We start from the raw sequence: 17,884 nt of genomic DNA, 5'->3' as shown, positions 1-17,884 counted from the left end.
ACTCCAGCTGTGGGGGTTGGCAGAGATGAAAAAACAGACAGATGATGCCATGGACCAGGATAAGAAGCAAAGACTCAGACCCCAGAGGGTAAAGGACAACAGAGTAGAAAATACAGCCTAGAACAGATACTCCCTAGATGCCAGGATTGAGGTGAGATGGGTGGCAACAAGATGGGGACAATGAGCAACAAAGCAATGTGACTACAGTGGTGGTGACAATATGACTTCTGAAGAATGAGTATTCCTTTTGCCCTCCTTCCAGGAACTAAAGAAGTCATCAACAGAATGGGTACCAGCAAAACACCTGGTTAGAAGAAGGTGTGAGGTTACCAAAATCAAACCAGCTTGTAACAAAAAATGAACATATTTAGAAAGACAGGAGTAATATACAGTTTGTAAGTTGAATCTTAATGATGGAATTTTAATAAGTTTTTGCAAAAACTGTGACTCATATTTAGCCCAATTAATATAATCATGATTCCTGTATGTAAGGTATTACCATCCTTTTAAATACAGCTAACATCATTTATACTTTATGGTGAAAAAAGATGATAGTGCAGAGAAAACAGATGACATACCTAACTCTCAAGAAACTCATCCTCTTTTCAGGCTAAATTCAGCTACTGAAACTTCATAGTCAAGCATTGATAGGCTTTGGGAAAAAGTTACTGGGCAAAGACACTAGCAGATAATGCTGGAAGCATGAGAACAAAGGTGATCCTTCTGCGTCCTAAGTAAGATGGGGAATACTGAACAGACTTAGAACTACCCTTGAGTCATTAGAAAAAACGAGAGAATCTGCTCATATTTGAAATAAGAAGCAAACATTTGATTAAAGGATGTGAACAACTTTAAGTTGATTAAAAAAAAAATGACCCAACATTAGTTTATTTTAGGGCAATGGTTCTCAAAGTGTGTTCCTGGAACAAGGAGTACCCAAATCCCCTAGGAAATTTGTTAGAAATGCAAACTCTTGAGGCCTACCCAAAGCAATTGAATTAGAAATTCTTAGAGTAGTACCAGCAATCAGTATTTTAAAAAAACAAGTCCCCCAATATAAAATTGCCAGAGTTAGCAAATGAAAGTACAGTATACACAGTCAGATTGAATTTCATCTAAACAATGAATAATTTTTAATAAGTTCCATACAATATTTGGGACATACTCTTTCTAAAATTCAAATTTAAATGAGCACCTTGTATTTTATCTGACAAACTTATCCATGAGTCTGATGCAAGTTAAAATTTGAGAAATTTAGGATAGAAATAATAGCAATGTTTGAAAAAACAGTACCTCTTACATCCACAGAGCACATAATGCTGGAAGTGCTAACATCTGGTGCAGGCATCTGTATGGTTCTACACTGAAATCTGTTCTAAAATATTTTTGTTTGGCCCAATATTGGCCAAACAATGTTCTGTGTGTTTTGATGTTTGAATTAATTGCAATACTTAAAATGTGAAATTTCATGTAAGATCATGACCTGGATCACATACTAGGATGGCAACAATTGGGACGATTAGTAAGTGGGGTCAGGTGCCCCATAGTCCCAGCCACTCCCTACCGTATCTCTACCATGTATCTAGGTGTTGCCTGTCATTTATATCTGCTGTCGCATGGTTTTCAAAAACCCAGGTTGGGACTGAATTATTTGCAGTGTGTCTTCTTAGACATTTAATTTTTTTTTATTGTTATAAATCTTACATTAGTTTCAAGTACACAACACAGTGGTTCAACAGATACCCATAGTATTAAATCCTCACCCCCTCTAGTACTGCTACTATCTATGATTTCACTCTTTGTGGGATATAAATAAATACAAAGCAAAACAGAATGAACAAAATAGTAGTAGACTTAGAGACACTGAGAAGGGACCATATGGGTGGGTGGTTAGGGAGATTGAGGGGGATAAAGGGGCACAAAAATTCTTAAACATTTAAATTTGTAACCTCTTCTTTAATGCGGACATTTTGGAATATGAAACATTTCAAGACTTCATATGGGAAATGGGAATAATGCCATTGCCTACATTTCCCAGAAAATAAGTTAATAGAATTAGAAATCTGTGTTTTGATAAAGTCCAGCCTAGAACACCAAGTCTGACTTACAGAAGGGCCAGTTTAGCGGGAAAAAGATACTGGGTTCCTTTGGTTTGACTTAAATTGAAAAGACTGTTATTCTTTTGGTGGAAATGCATATTCCAAATTTGATAATGATTTATTGATGAAAGAATATCAACATACAAATGAATAGTGATTTTTAAAGACTAAAATGTTAACAATTAAGGAAGCAAAACACAGAGGTTGAACTGTAACATTTCATGCTAAAATAAACTTGGGGTTATATCTTGACTCTAGGCTATGTATATGTGCCCCAGAGATTATGATTTGCTAATTATTTCTCTATAACCAGCTTGAACTAATAAGTGAATGGGTAGAAGCAATGGCAAATGCCTTGTTGGAATTTGGTTCCTGGCACATCTCAAGAACTAGTGTGGCTATTGAAGCTACTTCATGTAGGTATTACTTGATTTAAGTAATTGCATAAATAATGAAGAAAATTCACCTCATTTGTACTTAATCCATCTTCATGCCTTCATGATCTGAATTCTGTAAAGTCACTTTCGAATGTCCCTTTTACTATCTCAAGAGATTTCACAGAATAAATCTTTCCCCTTCCAAAGGCTTGGAGAACATGTGCAATGCTTTTGTGACATATGGGCTTGTCCACAGTAATTAATTCCTAGTTTGTCTGACCTAATTGCTCCATGTTGGCAACTCTTGTTATTTTATTAAAGGCAACATTGTTAAATATGAGCAGAATATTGCCAAACTAGTGATTTTTTCAAAGCTGAACACATTTTAAATTCCTTTACTTTATTAATTTTTAAATTCCCTGCTCTAATATTTCCTAGTCTATGATCTCAAACACTATTGCATGCTCCAACTTAATTTATCTTTTTAATTATATTGATGATTAGTTGTGCTCTGAATCTATTGTGGATGCAGAAATTAGATTCATTTTTTTCTCATGCTATAATATATATACTCCATTTTATTCTAGCTATTCAGGAAAATAAAAACAAAAACAGGTGTTTTATATTGTGTGTAAAGTAGATCAGTGTCCCCTCTGTTTGGTTGATGAGGAAGGGCATTTGTCCACCTGAACTCTCTCACTTCATGTTGGTAGCTGCATTTCAGATCTATCCAGCTTTTTTGATCTACCCATCTGCATCTCCATTTAGCTGAAACTCCACAGCAGTGACTTAGAGTGAAATTTGGTTTGAGATAAACAATTCAGAAATTTATAAAGCTTGATAGTTGTTGCTCTTTCACAGTTTGCAACATACCTGAGAGAATGAGTTTTATTTATCTCTCTCTTGATTTGGAAGACATGTTTGAAACAATTCCCTAAGTCTCACGTAGTATGTTATAAGATGCCTTGATTCTACACACCTAATTCTAATGCTGTCCCTTACACATTACACATTCAAATATATTAGTTACATGTAAATAATAAAATTGTTATAAATTCACATTGTTCTCATTTCTGAATTCTAATATACTGAACTTTTGAGAACTCATATGGATTTTGCACAGCCATCACAAGTTTTCACCTAGAGCATTTAGTTACCCTAGACAAGAGGACCTCTCAATTTAAAAAAAATAAAAAAGAAATTAGTGAGCTCAATAAAGAGATGGGTGTAGCAGTGGGAAGATAAAGTATAGCAGTCTTTCCTTCTCTCTACCTCTCCTTTCCGTAGTATCATAAAACAGAAAAAGAAAAATATTTTTGAAACATTTTCCCACACATTTGAATATCCTTGAACTCTTGATGCCATGTGAATTCCTCACCCACTAAAAGCAATGGGTTCTGATGCTTCAGAAAACAGATACATACTGGAGCTAGTAATTATAGCACAGTTTTCACTGTCAGATTTTATTTTGTAGCAAGATAACAGGCTTGAAAACAGGCTTTGTTAAGGGACGGTGGATAGCTGATTCTAACTTCTTTATTCTGGAGGATTTGGATCACAATTATGTTCGCCTATGTATAGGATAAAATGCACTTCCGCTGAGGGCGTAATGTTACTGCCATAGGGATTGTAGAACGGGAACCACAGGAAGGGAAAGCAGAAAAGCTTGCAGCCAGCTCATCTAGTCCTGAAGGACTGTGGAGAATGGAGGGTTGAAGAGAGAAAAGGAGAAAATAAGTATGTCAGGTACCCTGACCTTTTGTCCTGATACCTTACTTTCTCATCCCAAACCTGTGGGGATCGGGGGTAAGGGAAGTGCCTTACAAACATCTAGAGAGCTCCAATGGAAAGTTTAGCAGCATACATCCCTGCGGGTGTGTCCTGGGAAGGGAGAACGGGTGAACTGTAAGCTCCTGGGAAAGCCCAGCGTAAGGCCCCCGGCAGCTCCTGTAAGTGAGTAGGCAGTGCTGCTTGCAAAACGGGGACTGAGGAAAGGGAAGCATGCGGTGAGATAGTTACCTGGGAAAGGAGGTGTTTGTTAGAAAACTCAGTGTCCAGGCCCCCCATAAAGTCCCAGGACCTGGGGAGATCATCTCCCAACACGTTCCCGGCACTAGCTTCTGAGGCTCATCCACCGGGAAGGAAATGCATCTCAAATTGAGAAAAGGAAGGGCCAGGATTCAGCTCTTCTGCCTACTACCTTGTGATGAGCACAGGTTTCAAACATCCCATTTGCCCTTTGGGCAGACACAGAAGCCAGCCGAACCCGGCCATCTGGGCTGGATGTGTACAGATACATACGCACATGAATGGCCCCAATGGGCCGGGGGCTGGACAGGGGAGACTTGGGAGGCGTCGCTCCTGCTGTCACCACCCCACAGCCAGAGCTCCGAAAACAGTGCAGGCGAGGCCTTCTTACCTGGGGAGTCCGGGGCTCGGGCTGAGGGCTTCCCCCTCTGCCACAACAGTGGGACCATGGCCCTTGGGGACGACAGGGCTGCGGCTGGTGTCTCAGGGAGCCGATGCCAAGAACCGCTAACTGGCCGGTGAGGTGCACCTGACGACGCTGGGAGGATGCTGGTGACTGAAAGGTTTGGGGGGCCTCAGGGGAGCCCACTGGTCAGGGCAGTGCCCCAGGCACCTGCGGCCCCGCACCCCGCAACAGCCTCTCTGCGCGCACCCACGCCTTTCCTTCTGTGCAGCCGCAGAGCCGGGGGCGACCGGTGCTGCCAAGGCCGAGGGGAGCAGTCGCCCTGACAGGGGCCTAGCAGGGTGGAGAATCTGCACGGACATGTATGTAGCATATTTATATGCTTATATGTTCATATTTCTATCATATATAATGCATACGTGTTAGCTGTATAACATGCATGTGTTTGTATACACATTTATACGTGTGTGTCTGGCAGAACAAGTGTCATCTCCTGCCACCTCGTGCCCCACCACACTCCCTGGGAGCTTCTGAAGCATTCATAACTTGCTGTGGGAGTTTAAGTGGGCACAACCACTATGGAAAACAGTTTAGAATAGTCATTGAAGTTGAAGATTTGTGTCTCCCTATCCCAGTTACTTAACCCCTAGTTGTTTAACCTAGAGACCCTCAGTCATAGGTGTACCAGATGGTAATTTAAAGAGTATTTCCAGCAGTGTTGTTCGTAATAGCCCAAAACTGGGAAAACATTGCCTCTGAAAAGTTAAAACTAACTTTGATATGTTCATACAATGGAATATACTACAATTTACTTTAAAGTTATATTTGGTATGTTTACACAATGAGAAACAATCCAGTAAGAAAGAAAAAAAATTAGAGCTATGTGTGAAAACATGGATGAATTTTGCAAATATGATATTAAGAAACAACACAAATGTTGACTTACAATATGATTTATTGTGTAAATTTTAAAAGCAGTTAAACTATATATTGTTTAGGTTTGTATATTTTGGTTTTCTATCTGTACAGAAAAACTAACCACCACAATTGTCATGATAGTGGTTAATTTTGGGAATTGGAGAAGAAGCAGGGTTTGTAGGGATGCATAGAGGTTTCGAGGGTATTAGAAATGTTCTAATTTTTTACCTGGGTGGCAGTTATATTAATATTTGCTTTATACTCATTCTTCACATAATTTATGTTTTAGGTACATTTCTGTGACTTATTATTAAAATTAAAACAAAAATATTTTAAAGCTGCGAGTTTTTCAGAGGTAGGTCCTCACATAATAGCCAAAGTTTTCTTTTAGCAAAGGACTCACAGTGGGCTGGCTGCTAAGCTGGCATCCGTGATCTTCACAATCAGACCTCAGGACACTCCCCAGTGCCAGAGAGAACAGGGTGAGGCCAGATCAACTCCAACTCGAGTACTGCCAGGCTCTGTCAAGACAGTGGAAAGAAAGAACATGAGTAGAAACAACTACAGTCCTCAGGGAGAGATGGCAGCCAAATTTCCCTAGAACAGGAGTTCATTGAGAACCCATACCAGCCACACCTCAGCAAAATACAAAGATTTTTCTGAGGACAGTGTGTCTATATAGTTACCAGCTCCCTTCATTACCATTATTGCCCTACAAAACATCTGGGTTCTGTGTTTGAAAGAAACAGGATAGAACTCTGAGCATTTTTATTTAAAGAAGCTAAGCATTTACCAAATAGGACTGTTTGCATCCAAAATGCTTACCCAACTGGACTAAAAAATAGATGTTTTTTTCCGCTACACTGAAAAGTATGGAATTGTAAAGAAATTTATATCAGTAACACACAAAAAAAATGAACTACATTTTCTTTGGACATCTAAATGTAGTTTGAGTAAATCTTTGACCTAATAATAAATGTTTATGTATTTGTGAAGGAAAATGGGGAGGAAAGAGACAATCTGCATTGTTTTTAAGTATTTCATTGGAATAAAATTGGAGTTCTCTTTACTCCACTAATTGATGTTGCAGATACTTCTCTCACCCACTTTGATTTTTAAGGTTGTGCAGTTTCTAAATTTGGTGTGACAAAAAGGAGGTCTTAATTTGCATATATGCAGGTTGTTTCTTTTAGCTATGGCCTACGTGCAGAGCTGTATTTGATTAGAGTTAACACCTGGTACAGAACATCAAAATATGAATAGGGACATTTACAATTAATCGAAGTGTTCACATCCCTTATTAATATCATTGAAGTTGTGAAGTTAAATAAGCAGCTAAAGATACTTCTGAGTCTGAGGAAAAGCTGCTTCAATTATGTTGAAAGGTAGCTCTATCTCATACATGGTATTCTGTTTGTTATTCTGTTTGACTTAGTAATGGTCATTCTATTATTAAAAGTTATAAATAGTATTCTAAATTATCATGGAAGCTTTCTGTAACACCAATGCTTATACACAATGTGGCTGTGACATAATGAAGTGAGATGTGTGTTTGTGGCTCATTTCAGAACTCTAAAACTAAGAACCCATTTAATAGAGCTTTATACCTTCCATACCATGTAAGATTTCAATCAATATTTCAATGAATTAATGAATGAGTGAACAAATAATGTAAAATCTTGCACATTTTGGAGTTCATAATTTAGAGTTATTTTAAGAATTCAAGTTTTGATGAAGTTTTAAATGCTTTTTTTAAAATATATATTTGCCTTTATACCCAGCTACATTTATTTCTTAATAATCTGCCTCCATTTAAGCATTTGGAAGTCTGTTGCATCAATATTTAAAAGCCCTTCTTACCTTTGTAGTGCTGAGTCTTATATAAAATTTTATGGCAGGTCTTCATACAAATTATTTTACTTCCTCAGACTTAATACAAAGCATATACATATGATGACATCAGTACTTAAACATTTTCAAATGAGCTGGCCATCTTGTAAGTTGCATATGTGAATAAGGGCATAAAATTTTTATATGAAACTTTCCAAAGAAGAGAATGGACAGAGAGGCTGGGAAGAAGAGTGAAGAGAGCAGTGTGATAAGATTCCAATTAATAATCAAAAAGGACAGGGCAAGCAAAAATAAATCACCAAAGGCTCCTTTTACTCTCTAGAGGTCAGCAAAATACTCTATTCCCTGATGAGAGAAGTGAGTCCAAGTGTGAACTGGAGTGAAAATAACTGAAGCGTCCAAAGAACCATATCAAATTCAGAAGGGTGTAAGATGCACACTATCACTGATTCTGTCCCTGCTTTTATTTCCTGAGAAGTTTAGAAGAGGTAAGAGCTCAGCACCAACAGTCAGGTTGGGGCAGATTCTGCAGTTGTTAAAAATACTAATTATGAGAAAGTGTTCTAGAAGCTCTCTTTCTTCACAGTAAAAATGGTTTGTTATGCAAATGGCAGGAAAAGCAAGGTTTCAAAATAATTTAGCAGTCTCTTCCAATATTATTTGTAACTTTAGATTTAAAAATGATTGTTGCTTTATATATAAATTAACTGGTTAGCTACAAAACTAGAGCAATGCCAACACAAACCTTGAGATTTTGGTATTCTTGAGTCTTAAAGTAGCTTAATAATACTTGGCTTAGTTTCCCTATAACACTAAGAAGAATTGATTGAGAGACACCATATTCATAACCCCACAGGTTCTGAAATCATTTTTAAATGATGTTAAGAGGCATGGATTTCTCCAAAGGAGATGCAAATGATGCTCATATTAGGGAGGAGAATTTAAATAAGCTATTTTTCACAAGTGTCTCAGTGTTTTTAAGGGTTTTAACATATACACTCTATCAATACTATTAACATAATTACTTTAGTGCTTCACACTCTGTTTTTTAAATGTTAACACAGTGATTCTCATAACTACACTGTAACATATGCAGAAGAATTCTCTTCAGAAACCCTGCCCCTACTGCCTTCTAACTTTGAAAAAGAAAATCCTGAGCCTTAGAAAAAGTCATTGCTTCATTTTAAAGTCTCTCTGTGCTATTAGAATAGTCACTTCAGCTCTCTTATGGTTCCTATTTGCATGATACATTCTTTTCCAACCTTTTACTTTCACCTTTTTGTATAATTAAATCTAAAGTCTGTCTCTTGTAGATAGCATATAGTTAGATCTTTTTTTAATCCAATTGAATAGTCTGCCTTTTGATTGGGTTAATAATAATAACATTAATTATTGATAAAATGTTGGATATACAGCTGCCATTTTATGCTTTTGGTGTTTCATGTCTTTTTTCCACTAGCCCTCTTTCACTACTTTCTTTTGCATTAAGTGAATACATTCTAATATAATGTTTTAATTCCTTTAGTGATTTTTCCCTGTATTTTTTTAGGTTTTTTCTCAGTAGTTCCCTTAGGGCTTATTCTTTACATCTTAATATCTCTCAGTCTATTTAAGATCCATACAAACTTAATTTCAATGACATATAGAAATATTATTTCCATATAACTTTATTCCTTTTCCCCATTTTTGTGCTGTTGTACAAATACACACATACACACATGCACACTACACATATGTATTGCATATATATATGCTACAGACCCAACAATACATAGTCACTGTTATTACTTTATATAACTATGTCTGTTAAAAAAAGTGAGAAAACAGAGTAAGTATATGCTTTAGAGTTTGTAATTTTACCTTCTTATTTGCCATATATGGTTCTCGTCATTTGTCCTGTGAATTTGAGTAATCATCTTGTGTCATTTTCTTACCTTAGTACAGCTCTACTCCCACACAACTTTTTTGTGCTGTTATTGTCAATACATTATATTTACACATGTTATTGGCCCAATAATACATATGGGGCTATATATTTAGTTAAGAAAAGAAAAAAGAAAAGTATGCATTCATACTGTCTTTTCTAATTACACAATCACTTTCCTTTATTGGTATGTTTTGTTTCATCTGTGGATTCCAATTTCTATTTGTTTATCTGCTTTTAGCCTAAAAAATATCTTTTAGTATTTCTAGTAAAGTTGTTCTGCTAGTAACAGATTTTTTTCAATTTTTGTTGATCTTGTGATGTCTTTGTTTTTTAAAAATAGTTTTGTTGGACACAGATTTTTGGTTAACAGCTTTGTTTTTTGTTTTTTGTTTTTGTTTTTTCAGCACCTCAACGCCTTAAATGTACCATCTACTGCCCTCTGGCATCCATTGCATCTGGTGAGAAGTTGGCTAAATTTTATTAGGGCTCCTTTATATGTTGCAAGTCCTTTTTGTTTTTCTGCAGTTAGATTTTCTCTTTCTCATTAGTTTTCAGCATTTTTACTATGAAATGTCTGGTATGCTCTTTTTGCATTTATCCTACTTGGGGTTTACTGAACTTCTTGGACATGTAGGTTAACATCTTTCCACAAACTTGTAAAGTCTTCAGCTATATTTCTTCATACATTTTTTTCCTGCTCCTTTCTTTCTTCCTCTTCTGGTATTTCTAATACATACTTTGGTGCATTTAAAGGTACCCAACATTTCTCTGAGGATCTTTTCAATTTTCTTCATTGCATTTCCTCTCTGATCTTTGGATCACATAATTCTACCAATTTATTTTCAAGTTCATTGATTCTTTCTTCTACAAGTTCAGATTTACTGTTATAACCTCTAATGAATTTTTAATTACAGCTATTGTAATTTCCAAATATAGAATTTCCATCTAGTTATTTAGTGATTTCTGTATCTTTATTGATATTTTCTATTTGTTGAGACATTGTCTTCATACTTTATACCATTCCTTTCCTTTTAGCTCTTTGAACAGATTTATAACAGATACTTTTAAGTCTTTATTAAATCAGATACCAGGTCCCTCTCACAGGCAATTTATGTTGTCCTTTTTTTTTTTCCTGTGCTGTGCCTGGGTCACATGTTGAATGTCTCATAATTTTCGTTGTTAAATACTAGCCATTTTACATAATATATTGTAGCAACTCTGGATGCTTATTCCTCTTCCTTCTCTCTTGTGCTGTTTATGCTGTTGGCATCCTTATTTGTTTTGTGACTTGACGAGGCTATTTCTCATGCAGTATGAAGTGTTTGGTGCTACTCCTCTGAAGAACAGCCTTGGGCATGAGTGTGGTCACCCCTGTGAGACAGTGGTTTTACTAGTGCTCTCCTTGACTTTCTCTTTCTCTGATCTCTCTTTTAAGCCATCTGTTTCCATTGGTATTGTACCCTGCTCATTAGGCTCATTAGGCTTTGTTAATTACTAGTTAATGTCTCAACTATTTTCAATACCACTTGAGCACAAATTGTTCAACAGTTTAGTTCAATTAAATGCAGGCACAGGTAGTTTTGAGACCAGTCTTGAAGGTTTTTTCCTGTCCCCAAGAGGACTCTTTTCAACACTTTCTTTCCATGGTTCTCTATGGAAAGTCAAATGACCTCTGCTTTAGCTTGTTGCTCTTAATTAAGAGGAGCTATTGTTTTTAAGAACACTCTTCACCTTGAACTTTATTTCAGATAAGACAGTTACCTTAGGTAGAGCTTCAGAGCTCTCTTTTCTTATGGACTGCCTCTTCCCCTGGGGAAACTCTCAGAGCCACTAATTTGGGCTCTAAATGGGACAGTAGCCTCCGTTTTTCTTAGCTTGCCTCTCCCAAAATGGAATCCCTACTCTAAGAACAGCTCTTTTGAGGGCCATAGGGTCCTCAGTATTCTCGGCGTGCTGCACATGGGGTAGAGCCCCTAGCCTATGAGTAAGATCTAGGTGGAAAAAAAAACTCCTCAACTGTTAGCTGTTACTCATCAGGAATTTAGCCAATTCAACTTGTAATTGGAGAGGATGAGAAATTCTGATGATTCCTGGTGAGATACGGTAAACTTGATAGGAAGCTGAAGGAAGAGGGAACCTTATCCTCTTGACCACGCCTACCTGTAGTAGAGTTTTCATCAAACTGAGAAAAGTAAGAACATCTTACTTTATCCTTGAATAAATATTTTTTTTTCATTTGCTGTATGCCTTTAAAACAATTTCCAGAGACTTTTTTTTTTAGTTTCATAGTTTTCATCAGTTCTGCTTATTTCACTGACAAATGGTTCTGCAGAATTCTTCACATTGTTATCCTAGAAATGGAGCACCTATAAGTTTATTCTTTCAAATTGTATTTTCTTTTATTCCAAGAGAATATAAGGTGAGATGTGAGGTGGACAGATATGTTCAATTTGTCGTCTTGATCTAATCTCTTTATTAGATTCCATCTCTTCTTTCCAGGTCTCCTCTCTCCCCTAGGAATGAGTGACTGATTTGGATAGTCATATCACTGACATTGATAGAAATTCTGTAAGTAAACTTGGTTTAAGATCTGTTCTTTCACCTGTAATAATGGGAAGAACACTTACTATGTCCTGTTATGGTTAGAGATAAGGTAAAATATTGATCTAAACAACACTCCTAGAGAATCTAGGTTATCTCTTCTTAAAAATGGGAAATACAGAAAAGATTGTGGCAAAATATTGGTAGCTTCATTATCTATTATATGATAACTAATAGATCTATTAAATTTGACAGTTTAATTTAAATTTAAAGAATTTAAATTTAAAGAATCATCTATACAGAAAGAAATGGCTGCATTAAAAATGTTTGAGAAAGAATGAAATTCAAACATTTTTTTTTATTTTGTTATTAACCTATACCGTGCCTTGAATTCATATGTAAGAAGCATTTGAAAGCTCATGACTGGAAAGAAAACTTTTGTTTTTCACATAAACACTCACAAATATTTTGGTGCTGCTTTTTACAGCTTCAGAGAAAACAGGCAGAATGATTTAAAAATGCTAGTCCAGAGGGTTTCATTTCAGAAACCATTACTATTTAATCCCACAGAGACTGATTCCGGAATCTGGAGTGATTGATTTAATTTAAGGGTTAGTACTTTGGCATTTTCCATACTATAAGGAAAGGCAATATTATTATATTAAATATATATCTACACACATATATATCACAGATATTATTATACATACTTATATATTATATTATATACATATTTATAATAGATATATCTATTACATATAAACAGTACATATATATTTAAAGTTAATTTAATTTTAATTATTTATATTTTTATATATCATAATTTTAAGTTATAAATTTTAATTGTTTAATAATTTAATATTAATAAGTGTAAATAATAGAAATAAATAAAATATAGTAAAATGTTACTGATTCTTACTCCATTTATTTGTTAATCTATAAAAATTTATGCATGGATTGAGTGAAAATGTACCTTTGCTATCACTTTTAAAATGAATTTCCTAAAAATTTATAAAAGCAAAACCTAATAGAGAATCCTGCATAAAGTTGGTAGCTAATAAATAATTGATATATTTAATAAGCATGCTTCTAAGGGAAATATTACATAAGCAGGGATTTGTTATACATTTAGACAAGTGACAAATAAATGACAGATTTTGAAAAATTTAGAGGAAAGGAAAGCCCTTCAGGACCTTGCCTAGCAATACCTTCTTACATCAGTTGGTGTCAGAGAGCCTGATATGGCCCCATTTAGGTGTTTCTGTGGTTTTGTGTGGTGCATCATCAATAAATCCTTGGAGATTCTGTGAGGTCATTTAGTGATGAAAAATGGTGTTGTGGAAGTGACAGATATTAACCATAGAGAATTCCAAAGACTCATCCTGTTTCAGCCTTGAGTTTTATTTGTTTTACCTAGGGGCTTCTTACATAGTGTTTCATTCATTCAGGCAAAGGGTCCTGTGATGGTTAATTTTATGTATCGGTTTGACTAGTACCCAGGTATTTGGTCAAACACAAGTCTGGATATATTGTTGTGAAGGTATTTTTTAGATGAGATTAACATTTAAATCAGTAGTTTGCTCTCAGTAATGTGGGTGGCCTTATCCAATCAGTTGAAGGCCTTAAAAAAAACAGACTGAAGTCTCTAAGAAAGAGTTCTGCCTTTGAACTTGAGTTACATCAGCTCTTTCTTGGGTCTCCAGTCTCCTGAGCTGCTCTGCAGATTTTGGAACTTGCTAAATTCCACAATCCTGTGAGCCAATTCCTTAAAATTCTCAATCTCTGTCTTTCTCTCTTCCCTCTGCCCTCCTTCTCTCTTTATATATGTATATATATATATATATATATATATATATATATATATATATATATATATATATATATATATATATATATATACATCCACACACATATACATACATATATATACCTGCACACACATATATAGAGATATCACTATACATGTACTCATATATATATACACACACAAACATGTACACATCTTGTTGGTTCTGTTTCTCTGGAGAACTCCTACTAATACAAATTGTTAAATGTATTGATTTGGTTCAATTCCCTTTTTTTCCAATAAGTAAACTAAAATGCTGTGCATGGCAGTCTCAAGATCACATCACCATTTTGTACGTGATCTGGGTCTAGAAGCTTACCCTTTAGCTTCTCCTATCATCCATAGAGCTTTCTCTAATCTGTCGGTCCCCAAATTTTAGCATGTATCAGAATTACTTGGCGCTCTTATTGTAACACAGATTACTAGACTTCACTTCCCCAGTGCTAGAATTTCTGATTTAATACGGCCATGGTAGGATCCCCAAATGTTCATTAAGTTTCTAATGAGTTTTCAGATGATGCTAATCCTGCTGATTTAAAGACCACACTTGAGAACAACTGCTCTAGAACAGAGTGTAAATTGTGGAGAAGCAGTGAAAGAATTGCAATATGCCAAAAACAAATAACTCACTGAATAAATTATTTGATATGGCCACTTTCTATGGGATCTACTAAAATTCTCATCGATATTCCTGGGCCACTGTATTTCTTATTAATAAAATAAGGACTTTGGAACAAATGATATTTGATGTTCCTCCTAGTTATAATAATTTATAGGATGCTATAAATACACTACTTCCTTCTTGTGAGAATTAAGGAAAATATTTAAGAAAAAAATTATCAGCTAGGAATGATTTGGCAGCAGGTAACTGAACTTTGCAAGTAGCTGTGGTTTAAGGAAGTTTTTTCACATGCAAAAGTGTCTGAAAATAGCTATCATTTTTGTTTTCATTATTGCATGTTGGAGTCCTGGAAGAGAAGCTGAAGTGGCGTTTGGGTCATAAGATGTTCAGTAGGGATCAATATCTATGAGAAGTGAGAGGAAGCAAGATCAGGCAGATAAAAGTGCAATATACACCCAGCGAAACCTCAGCCATTCCAGCAGAGAGCAAGAGTGAATATTTCCTTTCAAAGGGTCTTGTGTTGCCCTGAAACAGCTGGGCCCATCTCAGGGTATACACTCTGTCAGCCAGGCAGCTCTCATCAGCTGAGTTAAACCCTGAAAAGATGATTCTTGGACGCTGTCTGCTGCTCCTACTCTCTACAGCTAGCAGCCAGTCCTTCCTCAAAGGGGGCTGTGGGTGGCACATCTTACATCTCCCACACATACCAGTACAAGTCCTCTGTGATTCTCTTAGCCTTTGTTTCATGTTCAGAAAATGGTTCCTGTAGTTGCAAGTATTACATGTCATTCAAAGCACCAAGGGAGGGAAGAAGCAGTAATATCTGTTTTATCAGGAGATCAAAAACCTTCCTAGAAACCATTGAGCAGATTCTACTTATGTTCACTTACTGGAAAGTTATCCCATGTCTAGATATAGCTAGAGATTGGAAAGGTTAGTAGTTAGTGTTTCTAATCCCTATAGTGGAAAAATAAAAGGAAAAGGTGGTTGAGAATGGATGTGGGATTCCATGAAGGTCTTTGTCACTCACTTTACCAATCATCTAAAATGTCAACCAGTTATTCTGCCAGTTACTATTTGTTAAATCCCATAAAGAAATGCAAAAATCATTATTAGTATTCCTAATTTCCAGGTGAAATCCTGAAAACTAAATCCTTGCTTTTTCTTATATATTTTTTTTATATTTTCCTCAGTCATTATCATGGCATCCAGAATTTACAGTCTCAGGCTTTAAAGAATTCACTGGAGCAACAGAAAACAATATTTTCTAACAACATGCATAGTAGCAGTTTTACAAAGAACATGTGCATACTCCTATTGGAAAAAAATGATAGCATTTACTAAGCTTATTATTTTTATGTTTTTTTTTCTCATTTGGGGTCCAAATAAGGTTTCTTCTCTATTCTGGGAAAATGTAGGCAGGCACCTCACAGATGTGGCATGGACTGAAGGATACAGGGGCTCTAATCTGCATCAAAGCCAAACCAACAGGACTTCTGTCATCTCCTTTTCAAAGCAATGCTATCCTAAAGGATGTGCTATTTCACTGTAAACCAAGGAATGCATGCTCAAACATGTAGCTGCCTGCTTTCAGTTTAACACAAAAAGCTTTAAAAAAGAGAAGGCAGGAGGGTATTTAAGCGCTACCAATCACAGGAATCCCACCTGCTCTTCAGGAATGGACAGTACCCACACCCTGCCCACGACTATCCAGACAAAATGAAGAAGAGTAATGACCTGGTAAATTATAATAATGCATATAGTCGAGTAGATAAAGCATCACTAAAAATAAGGGCCATGCTTATGCTGGTGGATAGGAAGGGAGAGGAATCTAATATCTTATCTCTATAGCTTGTCTGATTAAAATTTAGCTGCTACTCAAATTCACTTTCCTGTGAACTAATTTCTGGAGTCAGTAATTTTGATTTAAGATTTGAAAATTCTTTCAAAAATATTTAGAGGTTATATAGAACAGCAGAAAATATCAGCATTTCATTTTAATATAATTTAATATTAAAATTTGTGTTGCAGTAATCATTTTAACAGTGTGTAACTTCAAAGAAAATCACATAAGGGTTGTTTATGATGTGCTTTAAGAAATTGTTAGAAAATTAAATATTTTGGTGTATTGGTCAAAGCATACTGTTTTCATAAAGCAATTATAGGTATCTCTGCTCCATTAGCAACCAGAATAAACAAATCAATGAGCCCCTTCGAATAAACCTACTTGGAAGAGACAAAAATAAGCTATGGATTAAAAACTTTATTATTTTAAATAAAAACAGTAAAGGCTCTGGAAATGACTGCAACAATCAACTGCAAAAGTTAATTCAATTGAGTTCCAACTAGGTGTGACACATTTCACACACATTGTCGTGTATAAAAAGAGATATAAAAGCTATAAGTAAAAGAATCATAAAAGAAGCAAGCTTTTTATAAATAACTTTTCATACAATATCATTTATCCTTTTAAGCCATTCCTTAACTATTTTATTTTTTTATTATTTTATAATAAAAAATTCCATAGAGGCAATTTGATCAGATCCAGAAAGCTTTTAAGCATATATTCTTTTGGTGTTATTTCTTTCAGGATTAGTAGTTTCTATCTCGTTTCAATATGTATTTATATATAATTTTTTTCCTGCCATAGAACATTGGTAAGTATATTTTTCAAGGGGCTATCTTTCTAAATTATATTAAAATAGAATTTATCTACTTTCATCATTTAAGTTCCAGGAGGTATTTTTCACAGGAATAGAAATATAATTTTTAATGTCCTCCTCAGTGCCACTAGAAATAATTATTTATTTTCCTAATTACTATCACCAAGGCTCCATGTTCACAGAAACATATTACTTTGACTCAATATTAATTTTGTATACCTATTTCACTGAGGGCTAATTTTCTAAATAGAGGATAGATCTATTCAATATAGAAAATATGTTTTGAATGTTATTTTTAAGATATAATTATAAATTCTGTAATTATTAAGATGAAATCAATTAATTATAATTAATGCTTAGCAACATTACTCTCCCCTTCTATAGATTATTATAGAGCAATAAGATGGTTGAACATCTAAATTGCTTATTTTTTTCTCTAAGTTCCCAAAGGTTTATCTTAAGACACAGGAATGACAATTTTAGAACCAAAAACACATGCAAAACCCAAGGCCTTATGAAGGGGACTGATGGCAGTGAAACCAAAGAGTTGTAATGTTAAATATGTCTACAATATGAGAAGCAGAATAATGTTGTGATGAAGAGCATAGA

This window comes from Manis javanica, chromosome 5 (assembly GCF_040802235.1).
Source record: "Manis javanica isolate MJ-LG chromosome 5, MJ_LKY, whole genome shotgun sequence".
Lineage (NCBI taxonomy): Eukaryota > Metazoa > Chordata > Mammalia > Pholidota > Manidae > Manis > Manis javanica.
Note: the sequence above shows the minus strand (reverse complement) of the source record.